Source organism: Myotis nattereri (genome assembly GCF_964212035.1).
Source record: "Myotis nattereri genome assembly, chromosome: 5".
In the NCBI taxonomy this organism is placed as follows: Eukaryota; Metazoa; Chordata; class Mammalia; order Chiroptera; family Vespertilionidae; genus Myotis; species Myotis nattereri.
This window is the reverse complement of record NC_138080.1, coordinates 68,261,234-68,269,317: the sequence shown is the minus strand read 5'-3', so window position 1 is coordinate 68,269,317 and position 8,084 is coordinate 68,261,234. Positions and strand designations below refer to the sequence as shown.

The 8,084-nt window shown below is 46.0% G+C and overlaps 1 protein-coding gene across 1 annotated transcript in view; it reads left to right on the top strand.

The window, feature by feature from the left end:
- Nucleotides 1-190: 190 nt before the first annotated feature.
- Nucleotides 191-8,084, top strand: part of ABHD18 (abhydrolase domain containing 18) — a 47,632-nt gene continuing 39,738 nt past the window's right edge. The window contains exon 1 of the mRNA XM_081091642.1: nt 191-238. The gene's annotated coding sequence lies outside the window, so the exon portion shown is untranslated. The remainder of the gene's footprint in view (nt 239-8,084) is intronic.

The window sequence follows — 8,084 nt, the reverse complement described above, 5'->3', positions numbered from 1 at the left end:
TCTCGGGCTCCGCCACTGCGTGGAGGCCTGCCGAGGAGAGTGCTGGGCGTGTCCAAACGGCCACCCCGCCCAGGTCCTCGGGTTTCCCGGGGCCCCGGTCCCTAGCCGAGCTCCTGAGTTCCTGGAAAGGCTGCTGGCGCTGCGGTCGGAGCTCGGACGCGAGGCGAGTCCCGGGAGACGGGAAGCGGCGGTGTTGGGAGACTCGTCGACTGGACGGCAGGCGCCCGCTGAGCGGCCAGTAAGTCGCCGGTCCCGGCCACGCTCCCGAGCCTCTCGACGCGCGGCGGACGTGCCAGGAGTCAGGGACTGGCTGGAGACCCCGGAGTCGGCGCAGGGCTAGGCCGGGGTCTGGGGCGCAGGGCGAGGGGGGTTATGCATAGAGGCCGATTAGCTCTTCACCCCCGTGGAAGTTGAAAGAGCGCGCCCTGGTTAGGGTGTAGATGGGGTCCGGAGGATGGGGTCCAGCCCCTCCACCCCACTGGGGTCTTCGGCAGAGCCTGCTGCTGTAACCTGGGGGTTAGAAAAAGCACAGCAGCATCTATTACCAGCTCTTCATCACAAGGAAAATAGTACTGTTTTATTAGCACTAATACATTCTCATGTCCGATGACACATTTCTGTTTTACATAGACCTAAGGTCCAGAGAAGTTAATAACTTACCCAGAGTCACTCGGTGTGGTAGTGGCAGGCAGAGTTGGAGCAAATTCAGTTCTTTTCAACCAATTGTTATGAACGCTTATCCTACGCCAGACGCTGTGTTGTTACAGGTTGCATGGTATATGCTATTCTGATCTTTGTCTTGTCTGTGACCTTTGGGTATCCTGTCAGACACATGCCACTAGTGAACAGCAAAACTTGAAATGTGTTTTCTATTAGTTCGGAATTATCTTCTTTGAATCCAGAACTGACATTTTGTACTTGGATTCAGTCTTGCAAATTTGTTTAACAGCCCACCGAGACATATCAGATTCCTATGATTGGCTCCAAGAAAGCACATACGTAAAATAATTAGCGGGTTTTTTCTTTCTTTTTTTTTCCTGTAATATTATTTTACGTATCATCCGCTTCTTGTTTAATCCCTGGAGTCTAGTACACTGTATGGCCTCTGCGTGTGCGTGTTTTACAAAGGGATTTTTAACCAGTATTAAACCAAGCAGAATGGTTGCTAGTTGAATGAATGCTTATAGAATTACCTCATTTCACTCCTACAATCCTCCCAGGTGGGATTGTCTCAAACATGCAAGGAACTGGAAAGCATGGAGATTAAGTAATTTGCCTAGGGAGCTAATAAGCAAGAGAGCTAGGATCTAAGAAATACAGGACTCCTGATTGTAAAGCCTGTGCTTTTCACTGCCAGCCTTGGGGGGGGGGGGGGGGGGAATGTGAAGAAGAATCTTTTCCAATATCTCTTAAAATATATCAGAACAAGTAGTCAGTTTTTATATAAATGAAATAATTTCCTATTATGGATTAGGCCAGGTATCATTCCCTTTTATAGGCTAAGGTGGCTTACTCAAGGTCACATAGCTAGTGGAAGAACTAGCTCTGATATTTTCCATCGCTGCCTCCAAGCGATGACTTGAGACCACAAAAGTACATGGAATGGAGTGCATGTAAGCCTTGTGAAATCTAAATAAACTGTGTATTGTACCAATTTAAACAAAAACAAAAAAAGGAAGAAAAAATTACTTCTTAGGAATACACACAGCACCCAAACAAAGTAAATATTTGTAAAAGCCCATGGAAAAGAGGAGCTAGGTGTGAAAAACCATTAGATTATTTGCTGAATGTTTTACATAGGATGAGACCATCCACCTGATGAGTTTCCTTAGATGACTGCTTAAAATAGATGCTCACCCCTCTAAACAAATGAACAAATAAGTTTCTAATTTACCTGCTCTATCTAAACACAGTTTTTGTTACTTAAACGTGTATTGAAAATACGTGATTTAAAAGTAAAGTTACAAGATAAAAATTAGGTCTGCATTTTTGTGGAGTAAAGTTGTACATTGTGGTATTTTTTTTTAATTCATTTATGCCTTTGAGATATGTATCAACTATATGAGGATAAAAGTGCAGAAAAAAATTAGGATTGCATTGTTTAAATATCAGAGTGATAGATAAAAATACTAGATGGCAAAAGAGATGTTGAGTACCACTTCAGCAATAGTGCTAATTTTTAGGAAAGACTTTTCATTCCTTGGCACTGTACAAGAATTTCTATTTTTGTTTCACTTTGTTTTTTCCTGTCTCCCTGGTTATTTAAAAGTATAGAAGGCAATTATGTCAGTTTGGCTTGATACAGACTTCAACACTGGGTCCTATTTCTGCAGAAGCTGGCTGGTGTCACACTCTGATGTGGTGGCATTAAGTATCTGGTATGGCTCCAGATGGTACCTCCATTTGATAAATTGGAGTTATCTTTACCCTGGGCTTGGATTATTATCTCTTCATGGTGGCACTGGATAGCAGTAAGCCATACCTAGAGTGTCCCAGAAAACCTGATCTTTTTACATTGTTCTTGGGACTGAAATGGGACTTAAAAAGATCTGTGAGACCCTGAACTCCAGAACCAAACTATAGTAAGTTATGTGTGTTTGATTTATTTTCTGTTCCTCATTAGTCAGGTGTTTACAGCAAGGGATATACTGGCTCTAGATTTGGAGTGCTAACTCTTTTTTTTTTTTATCTTCATTGTTGAAATATTACAGATGTCCCCTTTTCCCACATTGACCTCCTTCACCCCACCCACCCCCAGGCCTTCACCACACTATGGTCTGTGTCTTTGGGTTATGCATATAGGCATATTAGTTCTTTGCTTAATCTCTCCACCCTGTCAACCCTCCACCCGACCCCACCTCGGCCTTACCTCTGGAGTGCTCTCTTATGGCCTATATTACATGGAGTTAAAGTGATTTGGAAGGCTGGCTTTTCTAGTATAGGGTTGAAAATTAGAAATAACTACACAATTTTATAGTAGTGTACAAAATATTTGAAGAGTTCAGTGCACTCGGGTTTTCCCATTTCCCTTGCAACTTTCTACTTTTACTATATATATATATATGTATTTTTTTTTTTTTTTGGCCTTTCTGCCGGAACCGCCATATTCCAGTAATTTGCCAAAATGACTAACACAAAAGGAAAGAGGAGAGGCATCCACTATATGTTCTCTAGGTCTTTTAGAAAACATGGAGTTGTTCCTTTGGCCACATACATGCAAATCTACAAGGTGATATTGTGGACATCAAGGGAATGGGCACCATTCAAAAAGGAATGCCCCACAAATGCCACCCAACATGCACTGGGCATTGTTGTGAACAAGAGAGTTAAGGGCAAGATCTTGCCAAAAGAATTTATGTACATATTGAGCATAGTAAGCACTCTAAGAACCAAGATAGCTTCCTGAAACATGTGAAGGAATATTATCAGAAAAAGAAGGAAGCCAAAGAGAAAGGTACCTGGGTTCAACTGAAGCATCAGCCTGCTCCACCCACAGAAGCACACTTTGTGAGAACCAAAGGAACAGAGCCTGAGTTGCTGGAGCCCATTCCCTATGAATTCATGGCATGATAAGTGGAGGGGGGAAAATAAAAAGACTTCTGTGCTAATAAAAATGTTTCTCTTAATTGAGTAGAAATGTGGCATCCCTTCCTCCCAAAAAATAATTAAAGAAAACTTTGTGAACTAGAAAAAATATATAGATAAGTAGCTAGATGTAGATATAGATTTCAGAGAGGAAGGGAGAGGGAGAGAGAGATAGAAACATCAATGATGAGAGAGTAATCAGCTGCCTCCTGCTGGCCTACACTGGGGATCCAGCCGGCATCTTTTGCATGTGCTCTGACTGGGTATCAACTGGGACCTCCTGGTTCAAAGGTCGATGCGCAACCACTGAGCCACACCGGCCAGGCACAGCTTTCTAGTAGTACTTTTTTTTTTTAAATATATTTTATTGATTTTTTACAGAGAGGAAGGGAGAGAGATAGAGAGTTAGAAACATCGATGAGAGAGAAACATTGATCAGCTGCCTCCTGCACATCTCCTACTGGGGATATGCCCGCAAACCAGGTACATGCCCTTGACCGGAATTGAACCTGGGGCCTTTCAGTCCGCAGGCCAACGCTCTATCCACTCAGCCAAACCGGTTTCAGCCTAGTAGTACTTTTTAAAAAAAAGAATTTGGGTGCTTTTTTCTTTTTTAAATCCTCACCTGAGGATATTTTTCCATTGATTTTTAGAGAGAGTAGAAGAGCAGGAAAGACAGAGAAAAATATCGATGTGAGAGAAACACATTGATTGGTTGCCTCCTCCAGGCATCCGAACCAGGGCCCGGACCAGGGAGGAGCCTGCAACCGAGGTACATGCCCTTGATTGAAATCAAACCCAGGAACCTCTGTTTCACAGTCATATGCTTTGTCCACTGAGCCAAACCGGCTAGGGCAAACTTTCTATTTTTATGTTTGTCTTGTTTTTATTTATTACCAACCTAGAAGAATAGTGCCAAGGAAAATAGGATTGTCTCATGACCAGTTTAGCACTTCTTACTGTGAAATGTGAGTGCTGGAATTTGGGGTTCCAACACTAACATGGGATCTGCTTATTGCCGTTGATGCCATAGATGTCACAGAGGAAGACATTGACCCCTTCCTTTTCCTGCCACTGTAGAGAAAATAAGTGGCCTATAATACTCCCAAAAGACAATGAAGTCCTGTGTTATGACATTCACTGTTCTACTGCAATTTAATAAATATACACAAAGTGCTATTTTTTTTTAATCCCAGAATGATCCAAGGAGTGAAATAATTAAAAGCATCATTCATCTCTTAGACTTGTCTTTCCTTATGCTCTAGAAACTCCCTGAATAGAGTTATATATCTAAATATATTAAAAGAGTTGACTTCCTATTTGGAATATGGAGCACTAATTCAGAATTTTGGTAATTGGGTAAAGAGTAAACTGTTCCATTTTCACCCCAGCAGAATATACTTCAATCCAACTCTGACATTAATCTCTCACAGATTAAAATCACAGGAGTTAGTGTAATTCCTACAGGTTAAGGGCTCAGTCCTCCAGATGCCATTACTTCTGATGCCAGTCACACTCAAAACTGATTTAGCTACAAATTTGGGGGTTTCTGTGACTCCTGTGGATAATTTGCTAGAACATTCAAAGAAACTCAGGAAACCACTGTACTTATTCTAGGGGGCAGTGGGAATGGCACTAGGTGTTAGACCAGTGGGGTTAGACTGGACCTGGGTTCAGCAAACTTGGTACTTGAGTTCTGTGTGGGAAATAATTCAGAGCCAAGACTCAAACCTTAAGAGAAAATCCTATATTATAAAAGCCTAAAACGCTAAATGTCTGGTCATCCGGTTAGCCATTCTACCAATCAAAGCATAATATGCTAATGATATGCTAAGGCTGCTCAACTGTTTGCTATGATGTGCACTGACCACCAGGGGGCAGACGATCCGACCGGTAGGTTAGCTTGCTGCTGGGGTCTGGCCGACTGGGACTGAGCGAGATGGGCCAGGATGGGCTGGACACGCCCTGGAGACCTCCCGTGGTCCCTCCCCAGCTGGCCAACCTCCCACATCCCTCCCTGGCCCCAATCGTGCACTGGTGGGGTCCCTCAGTCTGGCCTGCGCCCTCTCACAATCCGGCCAGAGGGATACCCCCCACCCCAGTGCACAAATTTCATGCACTGGGCCTCTAGTTTATTTATAAAATGACAGTGGTAGAAGAATAATTCATAGAAGAAATGGATTTAAGAAACAAGTTATAGAAGCAAAGGAGTAAGGGCCCTAGGAGCTTAGAAGTGAGGAAGGTCCAGGTGACAGGCCTGAGGGGATGGGGAGGGGAAAGGCGCAGGTGAACTCTGAGGAGGGAGAGTGCATCGGATCCTTATGGGGATCCTAATCAGAGTACTATTGATGATCAAGGCCAATTTGCCATACACATGCGTGGAGGCAAGGACATAGTAGTATTATTAGGTGAAAGGCCTCTTTGCCCTATGCAAGTATGAGGGCAGTGACTCAGTAGCAATATACATACTGCATAAGCACACCCTTATGTAACCTGTTTATGTTTATACTAGAGGCCCAGTGCATGAAATTTGTGCACTGGGTTGGAGGGGTGTTATCCCTAAGGCCGGATTGTGCGAGGGCACAGGCCAGGCCGAGGGACCCCCACCAGTGCACGATTGGGGCCAGGGAGGGATGTGGGAGGTTGGCCAGCTGGGGAGGGACCACGGGAGGTCTCCAGGGCGTGTCCAGCCCATCCTGGCCCATCTCGCTCAGTCCCAGTCGGCCAGACCCCAGCAGCAAGCTAACCTACCGGTCAGATCGTCTGCCCCCTGGTGGTCAGTGCACATCATAGCAAACAGTTGAGCGGCCTTAGCATATCATTAGCATATTACACTTTGATTGGTTGAATTGTTAACTGGATGACCCGACATTTAACGTTTTAGGCTTTTATTATATAGGACTAGAGGCCCGGTGCACAAAAATTTGTGCACTCGGGGGGGGAGGGGGGTCCCTCAGCCCGACCTGTGCCCTCTCGCGGTCTGGGACCCCTCAGGGGATGACCACCTGCTGGCTTAGGCCTGTTCCCCGGGGGATTGGGCCTAAGATGGCAATCAGACATCCCTCTGGCAGCCCGGCAGCCCTCGGGGGATGCCCACTTGCCAGCAGGGAGCAGACCTAAGCTGCAGTCGGACATCCTTAGCACTGCTGAGGAGGCAGGAGAGGCTCCCACCACCACCGCTGTACTGGCAGCCATCAGCCTGGCTTGTGGCTGAACAGAGCTCCTCCCATGTGAAAGCGCCCTGACCACCAGGGGGCAGCTCCTGCATTTAGCATCTGTCCCCTGGTGGTCAGTGTGTGTCTTAGTGACCAGTCATTTCCAGTCCTTCTGCTGTTAGGGTCAGTTTTCATATTACCCTTTTACTGTATAGGATAGAGGCCTGGTGCATGGGTGGGGGCTGGCTGGTTTGCCCTGAAGGGTGTCCCGGATCAGGGTGGGGGTCCCGCTTGGGTGCCTGGCCAGCCTGGATGAGGGGATGATGGCTGTTTGCAGCTGGTCACACCCCCTTCAGGGTGGGCATTCCCACTGGGGTGCCTGGCCAGCCTGGATGAGGGGATGATGGCTGTTTGCAGCTGGTCACACCCCCTTCATGGTGGGGGTCCGCACTGGGGTGCCTGGCCAGTCTGGGTGAGGGGCTGAGGGCCGTTTTCAGGCTGGCGGGTGACTGAAGCTCCCAACCTCTCCTTTTTTTCTTTTTTCTTTTTATTCTGGGATTTATTTACCTTCTATGGCTGTCACTGGAGCTGAGAGCCAGCTTTAGCCCTGAGGCTCGGCTTCAGCTCTGAGACCTCGGCTGCTGAAAGCAGGTATCTGGGTTTGTTTGGGTTCTATAATTGTAACACTGTTGTGGTCCTGCTAGCTCCAGCTCTGACAGCTGAAAGCAGGTTTCTGGGGATGGTTTAGCTTCTATAATTGCAACATTGTTTCTTAGACTGCAGCTCCGAGGCCGGCAGCGGCAGGTGGGGAACGTTGGCTTCCTCCATTACTGGAGCAAGCAAGCCTCCTGTTCACTTCAGCTGCCTGGCTGCCGGCCGCCATCTTGGTTGGCAGTTAATTTGCATATCTCACTGATTAGCCAATGGGAAGGGTAGCGAAGTTACGGTTAATTACCATGTTTCTCTTTTATTAGATAGGATAGCATAAGTGTCACAAATTGGCATGAGGCCTCTTCTGTCTGAGTGTGTATCAATAATTGGCACAAGGCCTCTTTTGTTTGAGTGTGTGTATAAGTTGTCACTGACTAGCTGGTGCTGGGACGCTTTGTGGGGCTGCTTTTGTAGGGCTACTTTGAAGAATGACTTTGTCTGATGGCCCCTGTAGTAGCAATGGCTATTTGGTCTACAATAAAGTCTCTCCTATATATACCTACAACTTCTCATGTCTTCATCTAATGAAGGGCATCCGAGGAGCTGTTCACCCAACAGTCCTCCTTTCCAAAAGCTTTTTGTTTGTTAATCCTCACCCCAGGATATTTTTCCCATTGGTTTTTAGAGACAGTG